Here is a 25,399-nt window from a genome sequence, read left to right on the forward strand (position 1 = left end):
TGCTCGGTGTCGACTTGGGCACCTCGTTCCAACTCAGGGTCTGTGATGCTTACCACTTGAGACGGTGTAGCTGCCCCAGGCTTGTCCAGCTGTTCGTTGGGTGAGAACACCTCGTCCTCAGATTCGGTGTCCCAGGAGTCATTTGCACTAGTTTTCCGGGGAATGGCTTTGGGTCTGTGATGTTGCACCCGCTTTGAATGGCCTGCGGGGTGTGTTTGACTGCGATGAATTTGCACTGTGGTCGCTGTGGGTCGGATTTTGGTTTCCCCTCCGATCTCTGCTGGCGTCGGAGCACTGGCCGTTGGGTCCTTCGGTTTTTTCTCGACCACCTGGTCTGTAACATTTGTCGGCCATGCTGAAGGGTGTGGGCGTGCCAGAGAGTCGAGGTGTCCGTTCGTGTCAGGACTTGTGTGCGGGTGATTGAATTTCGTCACGCCCGGCCGTGAAGATCCCTGCCGCGACCATCCTCCTGAAAGGGGCCCCTAAGGGTCCCTCGTGATATGGAAACAAGGCAAAAACCATACACGAAAAGATGCGCCAGACACAAGGTTCAAATTCCCAATGCTAGGGTTTATTGCAAGCAAAAATAGTCCCAATTGGCCAACTGTGGTCTCATGCCCCACGACGTGAGTTTTCTGGACCTCGAGGGACGCAAGAGAGCGAATTACGTACATCAGTTAAATATATACAAAATGCATATCATACAATCAGCTATGTCATGTTTAACACCCCCCCTTTATTAAATTTCTTTGAACTCGGGATGACGATGGACATTTCAGACGGGTATGACAATTATGACACTTTCGATGTCTATTCTAGTAACAATGTGCAATTAGAAAGTGGAGAGGCATCTTTTAGTTGTTGAACAGAACACGGTGGTTCTGTTCTTGGAAGCAAGCTGTACAAGGGGGAAGAGCCACATTCCAAGCTTTGCTATCAATGAGGTACTATTCGTGTCCTGGGAGCCGACACGCTCTAAAGGGTTTTGCGAAGGGGGGCCGTAAGAAGAGCATAATTCAAGCCTTTAGCTGTTTTATTCTAACATATTCTACCACAGTACGAGACTGGCTGGCAGCTGTGAAATGATTAAATGCCCTGCAGCTCTCCCTCAAGGCTACAGAGAGGGAGCGTGGGCATTCTTTTCTGGGCTACTCATGAGGAGTTTGAACGAACTCCTCAGTCCTGCGACCTTGCCCTTTCATATTCAGACAACAATGTTAACAGTTGAGCAGAGTAAGCAGAATTCGATTCGCAGGAATTGCAAGCTGCAAAGCAGTTTCAGACAGAAAGCAATGAGCAATGGTTAACAAGCAAAATGGCGATTCTTGCTACGTTTAAAATGGCCGCTTGTTGGTCAAGCTTAGCAGTCTGTATTTCTATAATTCTGTGCATAAGACAGTTGGCCTTCGGCCATCAAGTTACGTCTGTCATTCAAATGAAGGGTATTCACTTTTCCAGATTGACAAACCCTCTTTTTGGCCGTATGCCAAACGTCTTATTCATTCATTGCATCCTCTTCCGATGAGGATAAGTCTGGGGTATCTATGTCTGAACCTTTCATGCTATCATGAGCATCATCTTCATCATTAATGTCTATAGCCATAAATTGTTTTACTGTTTTTGTTTCATCAGTGTCTCTGTTATTTCGGCCATGCACTTGTTTTCCTCTCGACACCATGTGCATACATCCCTTAGTGCATCCATCAGTTATTTCAGTGCAAACTATTGGTAAGCATTGTATGCAACAGCAACATGTTATGAATATACCAAGTACCACCATTAGTATCGAAATTAGCTTCCATCCCCAGGACCGCAACAGTCCCCACAACCAGGATCCTATTCCCCAACCCCCTTCTTCAGTAGAGAGTGTGGAACTTAGGACATGTAATTTCCGGATTGCTTTAAATATCGTAGGGGAGTATTCATCTATATACACACAGCATGCATTTTTACGAGTTTGCAAACTCCCCCCGATCAACTAATATTATATCGAGAGCCATCCTGTTTTGTAGTGCCATTAGTCTTATTCCTTTCTCTTCTAACGTCATATTCAATAAAATATCAGTTGTTGAATCTATTGTATTTTTTAATATTCTAGACAGTTTTCTTATATTGTAGGAATTTTCTATTTGGGACAAGAATGGTATAAATGATTTGGCTATATCTATTGCTATCATTCCATCCTCGCTACTCCTTTGAGTTCTACCTTTTGTTCGTCTGGCTACTTCTGCTGTTTCCAAGAGGAACACTCCTGGAAACAGTAGACCTAGGTAGCATGTACCTCCCCAGTTCCTAGGTAACCATGGATATGCTTTTTCCCCACATATAAAGTAAACAGGGTCCCCTATGTACAAGGGTTCTATTTCGTGCTTTAAAACCACTGTGTTCAGGCAGTTGCTAAACATTCCTACTTTATAGGAACCTTTTTTCTGTAAACATAGGGGAGCAGTTTCGGGGCTGTGATCCACTGTATAGGCAGGGGGCACAACATCTTTATTCCATTCATCCCTCATTCGAAATGTCATTACTGATGTTTCTTCTGCTGGCGGGGTTGGTCTATTCTGCCTATGTAATCTATCTAGTCTTGTTGTCTTTCGTGTATTCTTCCTCAGGGGATCTGGTGAGAACACGCAAGCTTTGTGGAATATGGAACAACCCACAGGTCTCATGATCGCTTCCTCAAATTCATTCATATTGGTCTCATCTAGCTGACCCGTATTACTCTTGTTCCATTTCCCAAAGAACATTGCACTCAACGACACTTCACATGAATAAACCGATGGTAACAGTTGTACATACCAGCCTATCCCTTTCCCACCGTGCTGTGGTAAATGGGCATAAACCCAGCAATCTTTTTTCTTTAAAACCGCATGGGTCATGTTCATGATGAGAAACAGTGGGCCTCATTACACGGAAGGCGGTGAGCCATGGCGCTATTAGCGCCATGGCTCATGCCGGTAAAATACCGGCACCGCCTTGGCGGAAAGGGGATTTACCGCCCCATTCCAAGGTTGGTGGGGCGGTCAATCCCCCTTCCGCCATTGCCCTTCCCCATTCCCATTTCTGCCCCATAGGGCTCTATGGGAATGGGGAAGGCGCTAATTACGGCACCGCAATTTTGCGGTGCCGTAATTAGCTCCGAGGTCCCTAGCGGGTTGGTTTTTAACGCCTGCAAAAAGCAGGCGTTAAAGCACCAACCCGCTAAGGGACCTCGTAGTAAGGCGGTAATGGTTAACGGTCACCGTTACCATTAACGGTGGCCGTTAACCATTACCGCCTTCCATGTAATGAGGCCCAATGTATTGTTGCCATATCCTTCTCTATGTCTTTCTTCCATTGGGGGCAAAGTACCAGTGATTACATGAACCGGGCTTTCAGTAGCTGCTTTTGGCAAAAGTGTTTCTAATGGGTGTGCTGACTCCAGGACCCATAGTGTAATAGCTGTTATTGTTGGTACTACCATACTTAAGAAACACAGGACCAATGTCCAAATCAGTACCTTATTCCTTTTACCATGCTTTTTCCCTAAATTTACAGTCTCTAAATCTATCATCTTTTCAGCAGGGGTGCAGGAGGTGGCTGAAACCGGTCTTGACTTGTTCTTCATCATCCTTCTTCTTGCTGCAAAGTTTGTCGCAAATGTCTCTCGTTCTTGATGCCAGAAAATTCAACGAAAATGTCACAGTTCAATTCTGCCAGCCCTTTCACAGCCTAGATCACTTATCCACTCCGAGCAAGATTAGTTGTTCTTTGTCCCACTGCTCAGACGATTTCTGAACAGTTCTTTATTGATAGAGTACTATGTGCATCCAGCTTTTCCCGCTCTGGCTTAGGACACACGTACTGTATCAGCCTTAGTACTTATGTGCGTCCAGCTTGTCCTGCTCTGGCTCCTGACACATGTACTTTTTATAAGCGCACCGAGGAGCCGTGAGTCTTGAATTGTCTGACTTGCACAACTTTCACACTTCTCTCCTCTACGCCCCTGGCTCCTACTCCGTCCGTGAGTGGAACCAAAGGCAAAAGAAAAGCACCAAAGATCTGTGGATTACTTTGCCTGTCGAGGCCGCAAATTATACCGTTTCACTCCTGGTATTGTATGATCCGTGAATAGTGCCGTTGCACTTCCAATATCAGGCTCAGTGTCAGCCTGCGGCACAATGATGGGTAGCGATGAACGCCGTGGCAATGATGTAGTTTCTTTCTTTGGCTTTGGTGCATTTGCAGAAACTGGTGGGCGCCAAAGGGGTACACGCGTTGTTTCTGCTCGTGTTTGCAATGCAGGGTTTGTGTCGCTCGGCAGTGATGTTGTTTCTGCTGAGCAACGTTGGGGCATTTTTCGCCCTTTCCCCTTACTGGCAGCCTCCCCAGGCTCTGTTTCGAGTTTCACTTCTCGCTTGGGCTTTGTTTCATCTTTCACTTCTTGCTCAGGCTGATGCTGTTGCAGTGGACTGGCAACAGTTTCTTTCGTTTCCGAGACCGTTCCCTTTCTCTGGTCGTCGGAAGTTGTCAGCAGTCCTGAGAATCTTTTGGCATGTGTTGCATGGATCCATGCCTTCCGTCCGTCCACTCGAATGGCCGTTTGCGTCGCCAAAAGTACTTGGTAGGGGTCGCGCCACCTGGGTACTAATGCTGTCTTCTGCTCAAAGTTCTTTATCAGGACCCAGCTTCCAGGCTCCAGCGAGTGCCCCGGTCCGGTGTATCGCACTGGTAACGCCTCCTGCACCTGCTGATGAATCAAAAGCAACTTCTGCATTAAAAGGCCACAGTAAGTGCTTAACATAGGATGCTCGACCTCACATAATCTTTTGGGCTGCGGTGCGCACCATACATTTGCCGGTCTCCCCATTATAATTTCATAGGGGGAGAGCCCAGTTTTAGCCTGCACAGACATGCGCATGCACAATAGCGCTAGGGGTAATGCTTACACCCAACTCAACTTGCTCCCAGCGCAGATTTTAGCTATCTTTGACTTTAAGATACCGTTATGTCTCTCAACAAGCCTGGCAGAACTGGGATGCCTGGAACTGTGGAATCGTTTCTCTATCTGTAGACCTGCACAGAGCTGTAGTACTACTGCGCCCACAAAGTGTGGGCCGTTGTCTGACCACAGGACACGGGGCAACCCGAACCGGGAGAAATACTCTTTCAACATTACTTTTGCCGTTGACATGGCAGTGCAGTCTTTTAAAGGATATGCCTCCACCCACTTGCTAAATGCACAAATCACCACTAACACATATTTGTAGTTCTGGCACATTTCCATTTCTATGAAATCAAAATGGATCACCTCAAATGGCATAGAGGGTGGGCCAAAACTACCTACTGGAGTCACGGTTCCCTTCCCTACATTGTGTTGCAGGCACGTAATACAATTCTGCTCTAGCCTTTCTGCATTCTTTTTTATGTGCTCATTTTTCCATACTGTGGATAAATGCTGTACCATCTTCTTCGCGCAAATGTGGGTAGGGCTATGCGCCATTGTAACCATTGCAGTCACGTAACAATTTGGCAACATCCAGTTCTTTGTTTCCTTGTCCACTCAACATCCTTCCAAATCTAACTCAGCAGAGCCCTCAGCCCACCCCTGAATCTCTTCGGTCGTGGCCTCAGCCTGCATTTCTTTGACTGTGGCAACTCCATTCTCTATCATACAAGGTACTTCCTCAGTCTGTACTGTCATCATTTTATTTCCCAAATCTGTGGCTGTTTGTTTTGCAATCCTGTCTGCAAATGGGTTTCCCTCTCCCACTTTACATGTTACCTTTTTATGCCCCTCGCATTTCACTATAGCTAGGCTCTTTGGAAACGTGAGTGCAGACAACAATCGCACAATCAAAGGCCCATGCTGAATCCTGGCCCCATGTGATGTCAAGAAACCCCTCTCAGCCCAGAGTCGGCCAAAGTTATGAACCACGCCAAAGGCGTACTGGTTGTCAGTATAAATATTCACGTTCAAATTCTCAGAGAGTTCACAGGCTCGGGCCAGTGCTATTATTTCTGCGGCATGTGCCGAATTGTAGGGGATTCTTCTGCTTTCTACAACACTCTCTAGGGTAGTAATTGCATATGCGGCCGTTGATGTGCCATCAGGTAATTTAAAACAAGAGCCGTCACAAAATAACTCCCCATCTGGCTCTTTCTGTGGGATGTCGCTCAAGTCAACTCTTCCCTTTGTTTCTTCTTCAGTGACCATTAAACAATCATGGGGTGGTGATTCGTTGTCACCAATTTCTGCTATGGGCAGTGGCATTAATTCTGCAGGATTCAATGTGCTACACCTCATAATTTGGATGTGGGGTGCAAACAAGATGAGCTCATATCTTGTTAGTCTAGCAGAGGTGAGGTGTTGCGTCTGTGTTCTGTTTAATAGAACGTCTATGGCATGTGGCACCATCAGAATTAAAGTGTGCCATAATACCATTCCTTCCGTTTGTTTCACTGACGCAGCAACCGCTGCGATGGATCGCAAACATCGTGGTAGTGCGCGCGCTACAGGGTCCAGCGCGGAAGAATAATAGCCGCACAGCCTATTTCTTCCACCTTGTTCCTGTGTCAAAACCGCCAATGCACATCCTTCACTCTCGCTCACAAATAGTATAAAGATCTTTTTATAGTTAGGAGTGCCTAAAACAGGCGCAGCACACAATGCAGCTTTCAATTGCTCAAATGCTTTCTGACATTCCTCATCCCACTGTAAAGGCATCCCTGCATCCTTTTTAGTTAACTTTATCATGGCTTCACAATCAACGCAAAATTACTGATCCACTGCCGACAATAAGAGGCCATGCCTATTACAGCTCTCACTCCTTTTTGAGTTTTTGGAATAGGCATACTAGAAATACTTTCTATGCGTTCTGGTGTTAATCTTCTCCCTTCTTTCGAAAGTAGGTAACCCAAATAAGACACCTCCTTTTGATTATACTGGAATTTCTTCAAACTTGCCTTGTGACCATGGGTCGCTAGGTGTGTCAATAGTAATATAGCACTTTCTTTGCAGATCTCTTTTGTGTCAGCAGCTAGTAATAAGTCATCTATTTACCTTTTAGAGTACACAACCTTCGGGTAATTCTAACATGTCTCGCTGCTCTTTTAGCGCTCTGCTGTAAATGCTCAGGCTTTCTGTGTATCCTTGTGGAATGCGTGTGAATGTGAATGATCAACCTCCTAGAGTGAACGCGAACAGATTTCTACTGCTTTTATCCACTGGAATGCTAAAGAACGCGTTCTTCAAATCAACTACACTAAAGTATTCTGCAGTGGCCGGTATCATTGTCAGTATTGTTGTGACATCTGGGACCAAAGGGAATTGTGGGTCTACCACTTTGTTCAATGCGCGCAGATCAATTATGAAACAATATGGTACTTCATTGCCTCCTTTCTTGTAAACTGGGAGAATCGGGCTGTTGCACGTGCTACCTGCAATTTCTTCAACCACCCCCAATCTCACCAGGTCAGTAACAATACTTTTTAATCCCTTCTCACCTTCAACAGAAATTTTATACTGTGGAATTTGTGGTAATGTAACACATTCTTTCAAAGTTATTTTTGCTGTCTCTATTTTCAAGCATCCTACATCGTTATCATGCATTGCCCACAGACAGGTTGGTACTCTACTTAGCTCTTCTGGTAACACTTTTGACATAAATTCCGTCACCGGTGCATCGTGAGGCCACATCGTGAGGAACACCCCATCTGCCGTACAATGTATAACTGCCCCCAATTTTCTTAACAAATTTAATGCTAGCAAGTTCTCCCCACAATTTTCTGTCAGAAGAAATGGACATTGTTCCGTAAATGGTCCTATTGTAATTGGGACAGCTTCGGACATGGGGTTAATTACTGGTGTACCTGCGAACCCTACAGAAACATTATTTTGCCCCGACAGTGGGATCTCCGGAACCAAGTGGTGGTCTATCGAACACTTTTGCGCCTCTGTATCTACAAGGAAACGGTGCTCCTTATTCCTGACTCTCATTTCTACGTAGGGTCCTCTCTGATTCACGGGAATAGACACTGGTTCCGACCCCAGCCGTGGGCTGTCCTATTGCGGAAATAACACATCGTCCGATGTGTAGTCACCGCTGCTGCTATAATACGGGTTTGGCTGTGTATCAAAAATATTCCCATTTCCCCCTCGGTGTCCTCCACTCTGATCATTTCTCTGTTGGCCCTGCCCGCCCTGATTTTGGTTCGGAGCACTTTAGTTCAATGCCTGGTTCTGTTGCGCTTGGTTTTGACCATAGGATTGGTTTTGAGTACCTCCATTGGTATATCCCTGCTGCTGCTGCATGCTATTTCTGCTTGGGCCATTTGACCCCTGATGTCCTCTATGAGGCCTTCTCTGGACAAACCCACCTCTATTCTGTAGGTGCGGGCATTGCGCTCGCCAGTGTCCTTCCTCCTTACAGTACGCACATTGATTTACTCCCAATGACACCCCGTGCATATTATTCAAATTTCCCTTGCCTTGTGCATTTCCTCTACCTCTATTGTATCCAATGACCTGCTGCAGTAACACTCCTACTATCGTTCGCATCGCTTCTTTTCTCATCTCCAATGGGTACCCATTACATATCTCACTTACTTCCTTCACTGACGTTCTTTTGTTCGACATCCATCTCCTTGTTTCCCCCACCCATTCCTGCAATCTTTGTTTATCACCTATTTGTCCCGGTACCGGCAAATGCTTTGCACCACCTGAAAAAACTCTCGGCCACAATTTTTGCATATACAACCTCAACGCCTCCTTCCTTCCTTTCTTAATACACTCACTACTATATTCAGGTGTAGCAAACATTTCAGCATATCTATCTTCCATTTTATTTTTCAATTCAATGAGTTTGTACACATGTTTTCTTACATCCTCATCTCTTTGCTCACTGCGTGCTAACTTATTCAAATCTAACAATCGTTGTGGCGGTAAATTCCCAAGTATCTTTTTCCATTCTCCCACCAAAATTTCCCCCATGCATTCCAACACTACCTGTCTCTCGTTGCTTCTTCGGTACCCATACAATGAGGCCAATGCTGCCGTCCCATCGTTTCCTTCTATGTCCATTTCTGCCTCTTGCTGTAATTCAATCTTCCTTTCTTTGCTGATCGCGCTTCGAGTTACCCGTCCAAATCCTGTTCCTTCAGCCCCGCCTCTCGCCTCCCCGGTCTCAATTTCGACTTCGGGAGGGGCGGATGGTGCTGAATCTGTCTCTGAAGCAGGAGGTGCGGATGGGACAAGTGACACAGGTGGCATCTGTGAAGGGCCTTCCTGGGTGCTGGGAAATTGTGTGTCTGCGGTCTGCGCTTGTGGAAGGGCTCGAGCTGTGGGTGGGGCTTGGGTTAATGCTTGCATGAGGGGAAGTGCTTGGGCTTTGGGAGGGGGTATGAGAGCTACTGGTTGGGCCTGCGCAGTCACTACTGGCATGTTTGGTTTCGATTCTGGTTTTGGGACTCGACCCGTATTAGTTAACAAATGTTCCATTAATTTGTCTGCTATGTGCAGTTCCCGCTGCAGGTATACTCCTTCTATGTTCATTTGTTCACGTCTCCCTTCCCGTCTTAGACTTGCCGTCCACTCCTCCTCCTCCTTTTCTTCTGCTACCTCAAGCTTCGATTTGTGCCTACGCGCATGCTTCTCTCTACTCCTAAGTCGGAGCATTGCTTCCCTCCTCCAATCTTTGACAGTCTCAAAAGCTGCGGGTCGTGCTTTTTTCCTAATCAGCACCCTTTCTAGGTTATCTATCCTCGCAATCTCAAAGCTACCATTAATCGGCCACTGATGGTCCTGTTGCTTTCTAGTTTGCCTATGCCAAATTTCACAAAATATTGTCGCACCCACACCATATTTTGCATACATTTCGTAAGCCGGCGTTCCCCCAGGCGGTGTGCTTTGGCCATATTCCAAGGACTGTCTACCGCAGCGGAAAAGCCCTGCTAAAGTGGACAGTACTCCAGGCATGTTTTTAACCTTCCCCTTTGGTTAGCTAACCTTTACCTGGACGTTTGAATTTGCAAAATCAACACTCTACCAAAAATCAGGTTTTTGTTTGAATCGGGGAATGACTCGCCTGATAAAACAAGTCGCCTGTCCTAACTCAACCTCTCCCAACGTCGTGTCTGCGCTTCTCTGGCCTCTGCCTCGCTTCGGGACCCTCGCCTCCTTTGCCTTCTGGCCCGGTACGTCGATCAGGGATCAGATGTGTGCAGATCTGCGGAAGGAATCTCTCCTCACTTCTACAGGGCGCCCCGTACACCTCTTGATCCCGGCTCGATCGTCCCGTCCGCGCCGTTCTTCCGCCTTTACTCCGTTACAACGTATACGATGGGGCAAGTGGCGGAGGGTCCCTATTCGGGCACCATCTTGAAAGGGGCCCCTAGGGGTCCCTTGCGATATGGAAACAAGGCAATAACCATACACGAAAAGATGCGCCAGACACAAGGTTCATATTCCCAATGCTAGGGTTTATTGTAAGCAAAAATAGTCCCAATTGGCCAACTGTGGTCTCACGCCCCGCGACGTGAGTTTTCTGGACCTCGAGGGATGCAAGAGAGCGAATTACGTACATCAGTTACATATATACAAAATGCATATCATACAATCAGCTATGTCATGTTTAACACCCCCCCTTTATTAAGTTTCTTTGAACTCGGGATGACGATGGACATTTCCGACGGGTATGGCAATTATGACACTTTCGATGTCTATTCTAGTAACAATGTGCAATTAGAAAGTGCGGAGGCATCTTTTAGTTGTTGAACAGAACACAGTGGTTCTGTTCTTGGAAGCAAGCTGCACACGGGGGAAGAGCCACATTCCAAGATTTGCTATCTATGAGGTACTATTTGTGTCCTGGGAGCCGTCACGCTCTAAAGAGTTTTGCGAAAGGGGGCCGTAAGAAGAGCATAATTCAAGCATTTAGCTGTTTTATTCTAACATATTCTACCACAGTACAAGACTGGCTGGCAGCTGTGAAATGATTAAATGCCCTGCAGCTCTCCCTCAAGGCTACAGAGAGGAAGCGGGGGCATTCCTTTCTGGGCTACTCATGAGGAGTTTCAATGAACTCCTCAGTCCCGCGACCTTGCCCTTTCATATTCAGACAACAATGTTAACAGTTGAGCAGAGTAAGCAGAATTTGCAAGAATTGCAAGCTGCAAAGCAGTTTTAGACAGAACGCAATGAGCAATGGTTAACAAGCAAAATGGTGATTCTTGCTACGTTTAAAATGGCCGCTTGTTGGTCAAGCATAGCACTCTGTATTTCTATAATTCCGTGCATAAGACGGTTGGCCTTCGGCCATCAAGTTACGTCTGTCATTCAAATGAAGGGTATTCACTTTTCCAGGTTGACACTCCGACAGTCTCCGGCGAGGAATCACTCGTCGATACGGTAATCGGGCCAGGCATTGATGGCTGAGCCCGTCTTGAAACAGGGCTGGCCGACTTGTTCGCACTCGACACAGATGGCACAGAAGATGCAGATGATACAGCGTCCCCCGCCTCGCTTTCCCCTGAAGAATGGAGTTTTGGGTCTACGGGCACCCCATCCCCGCCAGTATTCTTCATCCGTAGAGGTCCACTGGTAAGTTCGGGAGAAGGGGCGGGAGAAGGGACGGTGCCAGAGGGATTGGCAGAGGGATTGTTTGCCTGGGCTGTAGCCGTAGTGATGGAGGCAGTCGCTGTCGACCGCCCTTTTCCATTTCTGCAGGCTTTTTCGATCACTTCTGTAAGGTCCTGCTGGTCTTGGTGTTGGTGTTGGTCTTGAAGTATTTTGCTGCTTCGTAGTCGACGACTAATATCATCCTCAGTGGGGGACAAAGGCGACATGTGCAATGGGTAGAGAGTGGGGGGAAGGGTTTAGGAGAGACCGCTGATGGGTAATACCCTACCCGCTCCGACCCGACTCCCGCTGCCAGACACAAGACACACTGCTTCGCACACCGCACCAGAGATATAATATGGGAGATACTCAGTATGTTAGCCATTGGATGGCTGTACTCAAATAATATGGCCAAAGTGTGGTTTGGACCAGGATGAGAGAATACCTCCTACTTTCAGGTGGACTTGGGTGTTAGACAGGAGTACTTACTTTCCCCTCTTTTTTTGATCTTTATAAATGATCAGGCAGAGGACATTTTGAGACTTGACTCAGATGTCTGGTTAGCAAGGGAGGATAGGTTAGGTCTGTTGCTCTTTGTGGATGTCACAGTCTTTTTTTATATGCAAACCACTGAGGAGCTTCCAGGAGCAGCTTGATTATCTCTAATCATTTTCCACCCAATGAAGCCTAAATATTAACACTGGTTAAACAAAATGAATTGTGTTTAGAACCAAGAAAACACATAGAGGACAGGCCTTTTATATAGGGGATGTATCCATAGAGAGGGTCCTATATTATGATACACCTTTTACAGAAAGAGCTGTGAAAAGAACAGGTTAAGAAAAGTGATGTGCTTTTAGCTAAGATCTGAGGAGGTATCATACAGTTCTTAAAAAGAAATGTCAATCTTTGCTAGAATTGGAAATTAAGGTGCACAAAATCAAGGCTACAGCATCAGCGCTGTATGGGGCATAACATTTTCAATTTGGCAAGTATGAGGAAAATAGAGAATTCTTTTTAACGTTATTGAAACAATTCAACTCCAAATAATGGAGTCAAATTAGAATTTTGAGAACTATCTCTGAGTGCTAGAGCTGCGCTTAGGCAGGGTTCTTACCACAAAACGAGATTGGGCACTTTACTACTTGCAATGTTTACAGGCAAGTGGTGTTACAATGGTATCATGAGGTGCCCAAAATATCCTACGTGTTTGGATAATTTATTGCACTTTCTGATGTTTTTTCCCTGGTATGAGCTATCCCAAAGGTGATGGTTTCTTCTTGAAAGCGAGCTATATCTCCACTTGTGCTGAAGCTATGGAGGTTTTGCACTATGAAACTGATGATTTTATAAGTGTGAATGCGGCTACAATCATCTGACCTTCACCAAAGACCCTTCTAAAAATTATCAAAGACGAAATGGAGGGTGACCACATCACAACACTAAACAACTGGAAGGACAAAAATAGACAGATTCTGGACAAAATAGGAAGCTCAGAGGAAGAATTGTTACAAAACCCCCTAAAGGTTAATGACAAGGTTCTCATTTTCGATTGGATCAAAACTCAAGAGTAAGCTTCTTCACATAGTCTCACTCAAGACCTTCCACCGAGACATAACAAACTGAATGAACTTCCCACCTACTTAGCAACATCTCCAAATCTGGGATTTCGCAGCAGCTTCCTAAGGATCCGACTAAACCTGCTTCACACCAATGAAATCTTAGCTAAAAGAGGCATGATACCTTTGAATAACTGTCTCTACTGCAAGATCCCAAACCAGGTTGAGACAATAAAATATCTCCTCCTCCATTGTTCGGGAGTTACTGAAGTGAGGAAGACCTGGCTAAGTTCCCTCTTCAAGGACCTCCAAATCCTTTGCGAGCAAGAATGGTGGACTCGATTAATAAGTGGTGAAAAGACCCAATGGACAATTGCAGTAGTGTTTTTTTTTCAGACATATTGGCCTGCATTGCATTACTAAGAAGGCCTCTCCCCAGCCCCCTGATGTTGTGCTTGGTTAAATTAGGATTGGACTCTCAAACTGTAGGATACTGGGTTCATTGGGGAAAAAAAGGAGGTGGGTTGGGCTGCAGACACATTGATACCCAATTGTATCCCCAGTAATGAACTTACTCCCGCCACAACGGACCAGTCGAGAATTGGAAACTTTTTTCAGGCCCTCTATGAAGACGACAGAATGTTCTTCTTTTCTTGTAAAAATTGGTTCATACAATTAAATCAAATAAAAAAATGTTTTTTAAAAAAAAGTGTGAATGCGGCCACATTTTTAAAGCAAATGTGGTTGATTACGACTAATTGTGTGAATATGTAAAACATGTGTAATGATTGTCTATTTTTATACAGGGTTTTTATTATGTGATGAATTTACTTTAGTATATTAGCTGTATCCCCTGTAATGCCAACCAAAAAATCAGCTCTCACCCGGTCAGTGGACTAGGGTTCCTACCCCCTGCAACAACAGCGTGCAGATTTTTGATCACTACCAAATAGACAGCATCTTCTGAAAGTTATTGAGGAAATGTGAAGGCATCCATAGGAAAAAGATTGTCCCATCCAACATTCCTCATTACAGGAATTGATCCCAATATAGCCATCCACCAATACACGGACATGAGAGTAAATAGGTCTGCCCGCTAAAAAACCACTTGTCCAACAGTGGCTCAATGATATGCACTTAGAAGTATTTGATCTACAATTCTCAGACAATCCTTAGGCTCACCATTGACAGCAGCCTGTCGTTCCAGAAACACACAGCCAAGAAAGCCCAAATAGCCTGGCTCAGAAACTCTACCCTTTTGAGAAATCAAACCCTTCCTCCCCCCGCAGGACTTAGGAACATAGTGCAGGCTCTTGTGGTCTGACACATTGATGGAGAAATGCTCTTATGACAGGACTCCCAGGTGCTCACTTGGCTCCCCTAAATGCAGTACACCATGCTGCAATGCATATTATTACATAAGCACAGAAAGTTGACCAAATTACACCCGGTTATGCTAACTATATTTGCTTTCACTCCAAGCAAGAATACTCTTCAAGACTGCCTGAATCATCTACAAAGTGGTTACGCGTAGCAAACCAGGGTACCTGGTGACTAAGCTCCACATATCTGGTGGCACATGCTCCTTGCGCAGCAAACCGACCAACCAGCTTTAATCACAACTAATCTGCAAAGAGAGGACCCACAAGCAATCCTTCTCTTGTCATGCATCCACATTCTGAAACTCGGTCATGGTGTCATCTTGCAATGGCCCCACGATTCTCCAATTTCACAAATCTCTCAAAACATAACTCTTTCAACAACACCTGACCAAGGACTAATTCCAATGGACGCACATACCAACACACAGACCTCATAGTCCTGCAAGACTGTTAAAAAATGTCAGCCCAAATGCTGGCTACCTACACTTTGTAGAGCACTTTGCTCCGCTGGAGCTAGGTCTACCTCTTAAAGAATATGAATGAAAAAAAAATTGAACAGTTGGGCAATTGAACAAAATATTTGATCTCTAATGTGGAATATTCTTGGAGGGTACTGAATCAAACTGTATTCACAGCTTACATAGATTTCAGCACCGCCTTTGATACTGTTCGGTGAGATATCCTATGGAATAAATTACAAAACTGGGGACTCCCCATGGCACTATTAAAAAGATAATATAATTGCACGCCAACACCAAAGTAAAAGTTAGGCTATCCAAAAATGATGAGGTTACAGACACTCCACAAATCTATGTAGGCCTTAATCAAGGGTGGCGCTAGTTATGGTTGCTTAGCTTACCATAACTGGCAAATTAAATTTTTTGGGGGTTTTTACCTTTAACCATAATGTCCCTTTAACAACATTTTTACACTGAATTTCATAGGGTTTTAGTAGCGCAACAAATTAACCATAACATCCCTTAAACACATTTTTTTCACTGAATATAGATATAGATATCATGAATTTCACATATTCTTACTAGGATACCCTTAGATTATATAGATATACCATACAACATATTGAACCCCCTGTCCCATGCTAGTGGCTGCAATGTCCGCAGACCATGCGAATGTCCGCAGACGGACTCAGTCAACATCAACACTGTCCAAAAGCTCAGGGGGTATCTTACATTGTTATATCAAACAACAAACACACTGAACATGTTCGAAGAGCAGCATATAAATACATTACATTCAAAAGTAAATAAGAAGTACAAACTGTATATATAAGAAACCAACAGTTCAATTACATAGCATATGAAACATAATGGAAAATACCAAAAAAAGAAATAACATATGCCTCCAGCAGAATTACCTTACTGATACTTTATACAGAAACTGCACAGCAAATATCAACAGCACACCTACAAAGCAGTAACAGGAAAACTGAAAAACAAACTGGTAAGCACAATACATTAATTCCTATAGTTATAAACTTTCTTTAGTAGGATACACTAAAAAATAATGTATCTTTTTTCAACACAGAAATGGCTAGCATTCTGGAGTGGCTTGAAGAAAATTTTCCCCAGGATGAAATGAGTGAAAACAGTGATATTAATGGTAGACACAGCAGTTTTCAAAGTAAGACAAGTAATACACATTATTTTATATGTACCTAACACATTTATTTCTTTAACAGTACATACAGAAAATAAGAATAATACTGAAACAGTACATCATGTACTAATGGAACAACAAACAGACACTGTGGTAAATAATGTACAGCATTTAGAACAAAAAATGTATCAATTAATGACCAATTTCATTATTTTGAAGAACTTTGTAGAAAACGATATCATGGAAAAAATATCACTGTCCCATGTCCCAGTCAACAATACCCAAAAAATCCCCATCACCAAAAATGTTATGATGAGACCTCAATCCCTTCCTCGCCTATGATCCAACATGTAGAAAACCCTAATTCCCCTGTATATGTCTCCATGTCTGCTTCCCCCTCTCTTTCATATTTTCTATATGTTTGTACATTAATAAAGTATTATGTATACTCTTTTTATATGTCTCTGTGTTTTTTTTTTTTTTTAATTCTGTTTGGGTGTCCCTGGATGGCGCAACTGTCCGGGATGTCTGCAATCAACCCAAAATGTGGTGTGCAAAGGACACTCGCCCAGTTCATATTGTCCACAATCAAAATGGAGGTGTCCATAGAACACATAACCCATCTGCATGTCCGCAAAGTTGTGCGCATGCGCATCCAACGCTCGGGGTATAACGAACATCGCTCCTGTCCGTAACTGTCTGCTGCATTTGTGTCCCACTTTTAATTAGTTCGGGGACCCAAATTCTGTCTATAGAATACCCACGCGCATGCGTACAACCGATCCCGTGCATTAGGTGTCCTACGGACAGCCGTCCCATTTGTGAACATGTCCACAACGTCATTATGTGACTGCACCCATGCTAAGCAACGGCACTTGTCCGCGGACACAGTCCGGGCCCCCAGACCCTATAAAAATGTTTTTTTGAGCAATCCAAAGTATTTTACTGTGAACTTCACCCTTGCACATGTCCCAGACCATGTCCCAAGCGATCTGGATATTTTTTTTAACTGTTTGAGCCCTTTTTGGTATTCGAATTGTTCGTGGACAGTGTGGCTGTCCGCAAAGCACTCTCCAGCACCCCTATAAAAGGCCACACTCCAGAGCTGCTTCTCATTCTGTTTTTGGAGTTCCAGGATAGACACTGCGCCACATTACTGGATTGGATTGCTCTTGCTTGCTCTTTCCTGTCTGCAGACTGCTGACATCCAGGTGGTTCCTGACACCATTGAAGATGGCAACCATGGCTGCTGCTGGTGCTCTTTCTGCCTCAGCACCACGCCCAGCCCCTCCACCACCACTACATCCCCAAGGGCCTGGAGAGGGGAACAGGTGCGGAAATGTAGAGAGTGATGAGAGGATGACAAGGTTGAGGTAGTAGAAGTCCCTACTACTCACAGCCACCATGAATCTTGGGTGTGGAGGCTGCCAGATGGATCTCAGTCATGGCAATCCAGGTTTGTACAGCTCGGGACTACTTCCATACGGCAACACCGAAGATCATTCCACACGGCAGCAATTCGGCGGGTTCTCCCCTGCGATAAAAGTAGTAGGTTGAGTTCCTCTACAGCAAGCTCTGTTTCTGCTCCTGTCACCACAAGAAACACTACTGTGGGGCAGCACATCCCTGAACCAGCCTTGGAGGCCATACTCGCTGCAGAAGACCCTTACTTTTTGAGGGTCACTGTATTGTGTATGTACTGCAAAGCAGTACTCTACAGGGGAGAGACACTTTGAAGTGCTTACGAGGCTATGGTCCTGGAGCATGAGAAAGTCTGCCACCTACCTGATTAAGGCCCACCCAACATATTCCTCTCTCTACCTGCCCTTTCTTATCCCTCCTGTGGTTGGTGCCCCTTCCTTACCCTCCTGTCCCTTCCTTTCTTTGTGTGTCTTGTTAAAAAAAAAATACAAAACAACAAAAAAAGGCTCTTTTCAGAGACACCTTTCACAGTGCTTCCAACAATGGTTGGAACAGAATATACAGAATATACATTCTGTATATTTCGCAGAAAAATCTGATTCCCAGCATGAGTAAGATGGACTCCATCTCTGCGGAGAATTGTGTGTGATACGAAACATAATATTTTCATTGTGAAAAGAGGACATAGCAACATCTCTCAAAAAAAGCGCAAACAGCCTTCTTGACATTGCATCTCGCTTTCTCCATTTGTGGACCAATTGAAGAAGAACACAGCCCCATTTGTCTATGCGTAATATGAGAAAAAATTACTCACGAGTTTGGAAACATGCCCATGATTTTCGAAGTGCTTCTTTCATTGTAAATTGCAAGGATATTCCAGAGACATGTCCTCAACTGTTCCCTCCATAATGAATAATAATAATGTCTGGATGACAGTGTGTCATCAAAGTGGCACAAAGAGGAACCAAATCTAACCACTTCATTCTGCACACTCCATGCCAGTGAACAATCACATGAGGGAATCCAAGATATGCAGCCACTCCACAACAATCTGCATGCACCTCCAACCAATTTATCCATGAGTCACCCAAAATCCAGACAATCTGCCTTCTGAAAGACACAGCAATAGTCTCTTCTTACACATCACACCCAGTAAACCTTATTGACCAATCCCTTGGCCTGCGCAGTCTCATTTGCATGCCTCTCAGCCTCAAAATCCCTGTATCTAACACGCGCGATCCGCGGACAACCGTGGTGTCCACAGACAAATCATGAAATCTGAGAGTGGGGAATGACAATTAAATAGTGTAGTCCACTTCCCCTTTGATGTTGACTCTGAAAAGAGCCTTTTTTCAGCTTTTCTGAGGCTTTTTCAGATTGTGTCTACTACATGACTCCAGAACAACTTTCTGATTGAGTTCTGAATATTACTAAGAAATATTGCATTACCACAATCTGTGAAAGCCATTCCATCACAAAAAAAATTGCACCATCTTCCGAAAGGTTCTCATTTTGGAATGATGACATGCCTACAGAATACATGAAAGAAGATATTCCTTCATTAACAAAACATCTTGTTATGTCTTGCTAAGGATTAAAGACACCACAAGACATCCATGCAGTCCTAGGTGGTATTTGGGAAAACGTTATCTTTGCAGATGGAAATAAGTACATCAGTTCCTTTAGCAACTGTTTCAGTGCACTCTCCAAACTTATTGCACTCAGATACCCCAAATATATTTCTCCACAATTTACCAACAGGATATCTTGAGTGTTAAAAACAGTCATATTTTTACAAAGTGTAAACACACCTTGCAAATTTCTCCCTGGCACATCACACCGCATAACCTCTACTCCCTACAATCCAAGATTGCACGACTGCCACAAATGTTTGCATACTACTACAGATTAGTGATAAAAACCATCTCACACTATCCACACTCTGACTCTGTCCATCTCTGCAACCACAGCCATATTCACTACATACAGCAATGACAACATTATAATTACCATCTCTCCCTATGAATGACACCCTCAGCACCTGATTGGCTAATCCCCCCAGTCCCATTGCCATGCCAAATATGCTGAGAAGCCCTGGATGTGGCACGCCCTGTCCGCAAACAGCTGCGGTGTCCGTGGACCCCGTAACACATGAGAAGCCCTTCTTCCCTTTCCACTTCACTCTCTGCACCATTTCTTCATTGGCTACTGTTAAACAGTCACACAACCATCCACAAATCTCATCCAAGAAATCTACATCTAACTCGGTCATCACATTTTAGCACTTTAGATGTACTGTTCATCACGCTGAGTACAAGTGTCCTGTGATTGCAAAACACCTACAGCTAAAACTACTGTAAAACTCTTCAAGATTTCTCATTCCAGATTTCTCCTTACATCTACCTACATCAATACAAACTGCAAGTATGAATTAACACACTATTTTGAAATTTCTAGAATGCACACAAAACAGGAAACCAGCTTGTATCTCACAAAAGCATTGCAAGTACATGCAATGCATTTATTTAAATAGAATGCCTGGCACTTGCCATACTTGCAAAACCAAACAAATACAAGTGTACATTCAGAATAGTGCTGATAGGAATGTGGATAACAAAGTCAAAGTACTGAACGGATTCCAGCACTTATGTAGGAACCATCTATGCACAAAAAAATGAATGCAATTACACACACAAAATCATTCTCCTTTTCAATGTGTACATTATTCCAAGCTTTTCTTCTCACCCTACTACAACTTCCATTAATCTATTACCACACTAAACAGTGCAACAGCAAAACATACTTTCAAAAGTGCACCTCATAGGACACACCTATAAAAACTCCACTAACCCCCTTAGCAATGAAGCTGATGCTCCAAAATCCCCATTCATATACAAAGTTATGCAATTTAACACATACAGTACCTCTTCCTACAAACAATTTCTTTTGTAAATGTAACTAATCTATTCTTGAAGTGAAATTACTGTGACATTAACACACATATGTACTAACTTCCTTCTTTCACAATTGCAGTGAAGACCACACTCCTGTAAACCAGCAGCGTCTGAAGTACGAGACAGAACCCAGAAAAAATCTACTCTTTGCATCCAACTAAGTAACTGCAATACTATCATAATGTTCTGTTACTCAAGCACTGTATTATTCTAGTATTTTAGAACAAACAATTGTATCAACAATACAACATTAAATTCAGTATTACTGATTATACCTCAACAGGTGCACACTTTGTATTGTTATCTATACACCAGTATAGAAACACACAAATATGAGAATAGCCTTCCCAACCTGAAGTAACAGCTCATTCAACAATCACACACCTCTACATATATGCCTACCATCCTACTCAGACACTCATGCACAATGCACACATACATTGCACAACGTCCCAACCCAGACGTTCTTTTTTTCTCGAACAGACACCAAAGAATGCCTACCAAAAAGCAACTCTGTAGAAAGCAATGCAGAAATAGAGCAAATCAAAATAAAATTATACAAAATAGGCATCCGCCTCTAGCAGAATTTATACCAAAAAATCAAACAAAACAGATAATACAGTCACTAAGCGAAACTAAAGCAGCTTGCAGTAAAAGAAAACTTTGACTCCTCCATCTACCACTAGTGCTCACACTGCACCTATAAATCTTGGATGTAGCCACAAGTAAGCATACCCAAAAAAATATTTTACTAAAAATGTTCCACCACAGTGTCCTTCAGAACCTTATAAAAGCAGGAGGGAAATCATGCTCAACTCATAAAACTTACTGCAGAAAACTAATCCTGGAAGCTCTCATAGACAGTGAGAATTATTTATATTAGTTTTAAACAGAATGAAACCACTAACAAAACGAACTACTAAACTACATCAAGGACTTCTCAACAAACAGAATATCAACAAAGTTAGCTTCGCAAACATCTGTGCAGCTGAGTGGAGTCACACCACCAGCACAGAACCATATTTCAATGAAGAAGCATGCAAACAAAAGCAAACAAACCCAATTGCCATAAATAGCAGTGGACGAGGGTATGAAAAGGTTAATAATACCATCATGGAAAAAGAAATGCTGCTCACAGAAATATCTCCAGCAAACTTAGCATCAACTCTCCATTCCACTGAACCAATCCGTCCAGTCTACACATGTCCATGCACATCAATGGGTAACATAGGCAAACAATCTTTCACATCTTTACGGCATTTCTCAAACAATATGTGAAAGGTAAAGACAAATTGAAAATAAAACTATTACAAACTATGGAACTCTGTCCAGTGTGAAAATGCGAAGGACTACAAGGAGAGTCATTAGCCTGCATTTCTGGACCTATTTGCAAAAGCACCTTCCACCATAGCAAAATGATAGGAACACACCATTCAACTGTAAGAAATCTCATTCATAAACTGTACTATGCTAAAAGTCCTGCTTTAGCACTGGCCAATTTAAATAACATTCTTCTACATGGCACAGCCAAAGAAATACTCAAAGAAATAGAGCACATCCAGAAAAAATATTTGTGAAAGCCACTTACAAAATTCAATGGGCCTCATTACATGGAAGGCGGTAAGGGTTAACGGTCACCGGTAATGGTACCGTTGACTGTTAACCCTTACCGCCTTACTACGAGGTCCCTTAGCGGGTTGGTACTTTAACGCCTGCCTTTAGCAAATTTGCGGTACCGTAATTAGAACCTTCCCCATTCCCATTATCCCCTATGGGGCAAAAATGGGAATGGGGAAGGGCAATGGTGGAAGGAGGAATTACCGCCCTGCCAACCTTGGAATAGGGCGGTAATTCCTCTTTCCACCAAGGCGGTGCCGGTATTTTACCGGCATGGACTAAGGTGCTATTAGCACCTTGGTCCACCGCCTACCGTGTAATGAGGCCCAATATCTTTAGAACAGACTAGCAACAACTTTACGGATGTCAACCTTCTACTGCACACATAGAAAAAAGAAATACTAAAGTTTAAATGCACATCTGCTGAAGTGGCAAACCATGTGTGTGTTGCTGCAGGACTTATTATAAGAAAAAACACAGAAACTATAGACATAATGTACAAAATAGAAGACAAAGAAGATTCCAAATGGTTACAATTGGCTCTCTATCTTATACCAGAAAACAAATACAAAATTACTAACCCCTCAATACTTTGCAGATACTGCACTGCAAAACCTGACAACAACCAAATACCTTCATGTGCTATCATGAATAACTTGGAATTATTCCCACTTCCAAAACCACTACAACAACTTAACTTGTATGAGAGCATTATAATTCAAACAGTGCACCCATTTCAAGCAATAATACCCCTTTATCCAAAAACAGCAAAACTACCTCCCTCTGAATTACTAAAAGGCATTTGTGGCAAAGTATTTTATTTGGCATTAGATCTCAAAGAAAATGTACACACTCTGGGATGGGAGTGCAACGGCCAATAGATCAATCTTTGATTATCCTAGTAAATGGCGTACCTACAAAAGATTAAATAAATCGGGCAGCAACTAGTGGAGAAGCCCTTCAATGTCTAAAAGACAACAATGAATATTACAAAGAAATAGACATTGTAGAAAATCTGAGGGAAATCACCACATTAATTCAAGAATCATCAGGAACTGGACAATTTCAACTTCTAGATCCAACAACAGAATCCAATAATTTAGACTATTATACAATTCACCCATTGCTCTATAAAGACACCATAGATGATGCACTGGAAACTTGCCAAAAGCGGCAAGCCAAAGGATCTCCATTCAGCATGTGGGAAAAAAATTTAGAAGCACAGTCCTTTCCTCACAAATAACAGCATCAGAATACTGCTCTTTACAAATATATTCTGAAGACCCCAGATGCAGACAAAACATGGAATACATATTCCACCTTCTCTATGAAAGTGAAGTAGCAACTCTATACTAGCGAGTTGCACACACATTGAAATCAGGTACCAATTTTCAAATTATATCTCCTACGCTATTACTACAAAAAGTGCAAGAAAAAGATGAAGTTTTACAGTCAAGTATTACAAATCTTTTAGCAAACATGCATGGTACAAAAGAATACTGGTTCCGATAACATGCAGAAGTAAAGTGTATGATTAGAAACCTTGGCCCACCCACATGGTTTGTGACATTAAGGGGCCGATTCATATAACAAACGTGCGCCGAAAATCTTCGCGCAAGCAGGCGCAAGCAGGCGCAAGCGGAAAAAAACAGGCGCACGCGCACGCGTGCGATTCATGGACGTCCCTGTGCGTGTTTACCACAGGATGTGCGCCAAACCCCTGCATGGCGCACACGTCACTGCAACATCCCAAAAGACGTGCGCGATGCGCACAGTGAAAGCGCACAACCTCGGCGCATACACCAGAAAGTGGGCGGAACACGGGGCGTAACGCGCGGAATGGGGAACAACTCGCGAAAACAAGGGCGTAACTGGGGATGTACTGCAGGGAAGCAGACGGAACGCCCACACGCACCCGAACCACACGTATTCATGGAATCGAATAGGGCAAAGCCACACACAGCGAAAGACACGCACAAGCCGATACACATCCGCCACACGAAGGCAGGCGGTAGCGTCCCTGCGCATTACAAAAGTGGCAACATACAGCAATTGTGCGAGCGGGGCACGTGTATTTCGGGGTTGCGCGGGAAGTTACACACGCGATTGAGCGGGATACGTGTATTCCGGGGGTTCGCGGGAAGTCACACACGCGATCTGGCCTGGGGGAGCGTGCTACGTGTATTTCAGGGGTTCGCGTGAAGTTCCTCACGCGATCGGGCCTGGGGGAGTGGGCTATGTGTATATCAGGGGTTCGCGTGAAGTTTCTCACGCGATCGGGCCTGGGGGAGCGGGCTATGTGTATTTCAGGGGTTCGCGTGAAGTTTCTCACGCGATCGGGCCTGGGGGAGCGGGCTACGTGTATTTCAGGGGTTCGCGTGAACTTTCTAACGCGACCGGGCCTGGGGGAGCGGGCTACGTGTATTTCAGGGGTTCGCGTGAACTTTCTCACGCGATCGGGCCTGGGGGAGCGGGCTACGTGTATTTCAGGGGTTCGCGTGAACTTTCTCACGCGATCGGGCCTGGGGGAGCAGGCTACATGTATTTCAGGGGTTCGCGTGAACTTTCTCACGCGATCGGGCCTGGGGGAGCGGGGTACGTGTATTTCAGGGGTTCGCGTGAAGTTTCTCACGCGATCGGGCCTGGGGGAGCGGGCTACGTGTATTTCAGGGGTTCGCGTGAACTTTCTCACGCGATCGGGCCTGGGGGAGCGGGGTACGTGTATTTCAGGGGTTCGCGTGAAGTTTCTCACGCGATCGGGCCTGGGGGAGCGGGGTACCACTCACCGTCTGCCTTGCGTGTAGAAGAATGCGTAGCCAACACCCGCTGTGAAGTAATAGCGTGTGAACCCCAACGGATGGAAAACACACGCACCGCACGAAAAGCAGGTACAGAACATAAATGTACGCGGGATCACCAAGCCCTGCCAGGGCAACGCCCGTGCACAAAACGTCACAGACGCGCTTACGCTGTAAGGGCCTTTGGTCCAATGAAATCGCGTACGCGTGCTGACGCGCTTACGCGCTAAGGGCCTTTCCTCGATTTTCACGCTGACGTGCAGGATTTTCACGTGCCAAATCACTCCGTATCAAGCTGGCCACGCGAAAACACACAGAAGACCACGCTCCTGCCCAGAAGGCCGAATCACTGCCCCCCAGTGCCCCGAGCAACCTCCCACGTGCCATCTGCTGCTGCCTGCCTGCCTGCCTGCTGCCACCGTGCCCTGCCATTTGGTGCCTGCACATCAGCCAT

This window comes from Ambystoma mexicanum, chromosome 6p, assembly GCF_040938575.1.
Source record: "Ambystoma mexicanum isolate Mex_15411 chromosome 6p, UKY_AmexF1_1, whole genome shotgun sequence".
Lineage (NCBI taxonomy): Eukaryota > Metazoa > Chordata > Amphibia > Caudata > Ambystomatidae > Ambystoma > Ambystoma mexicanum.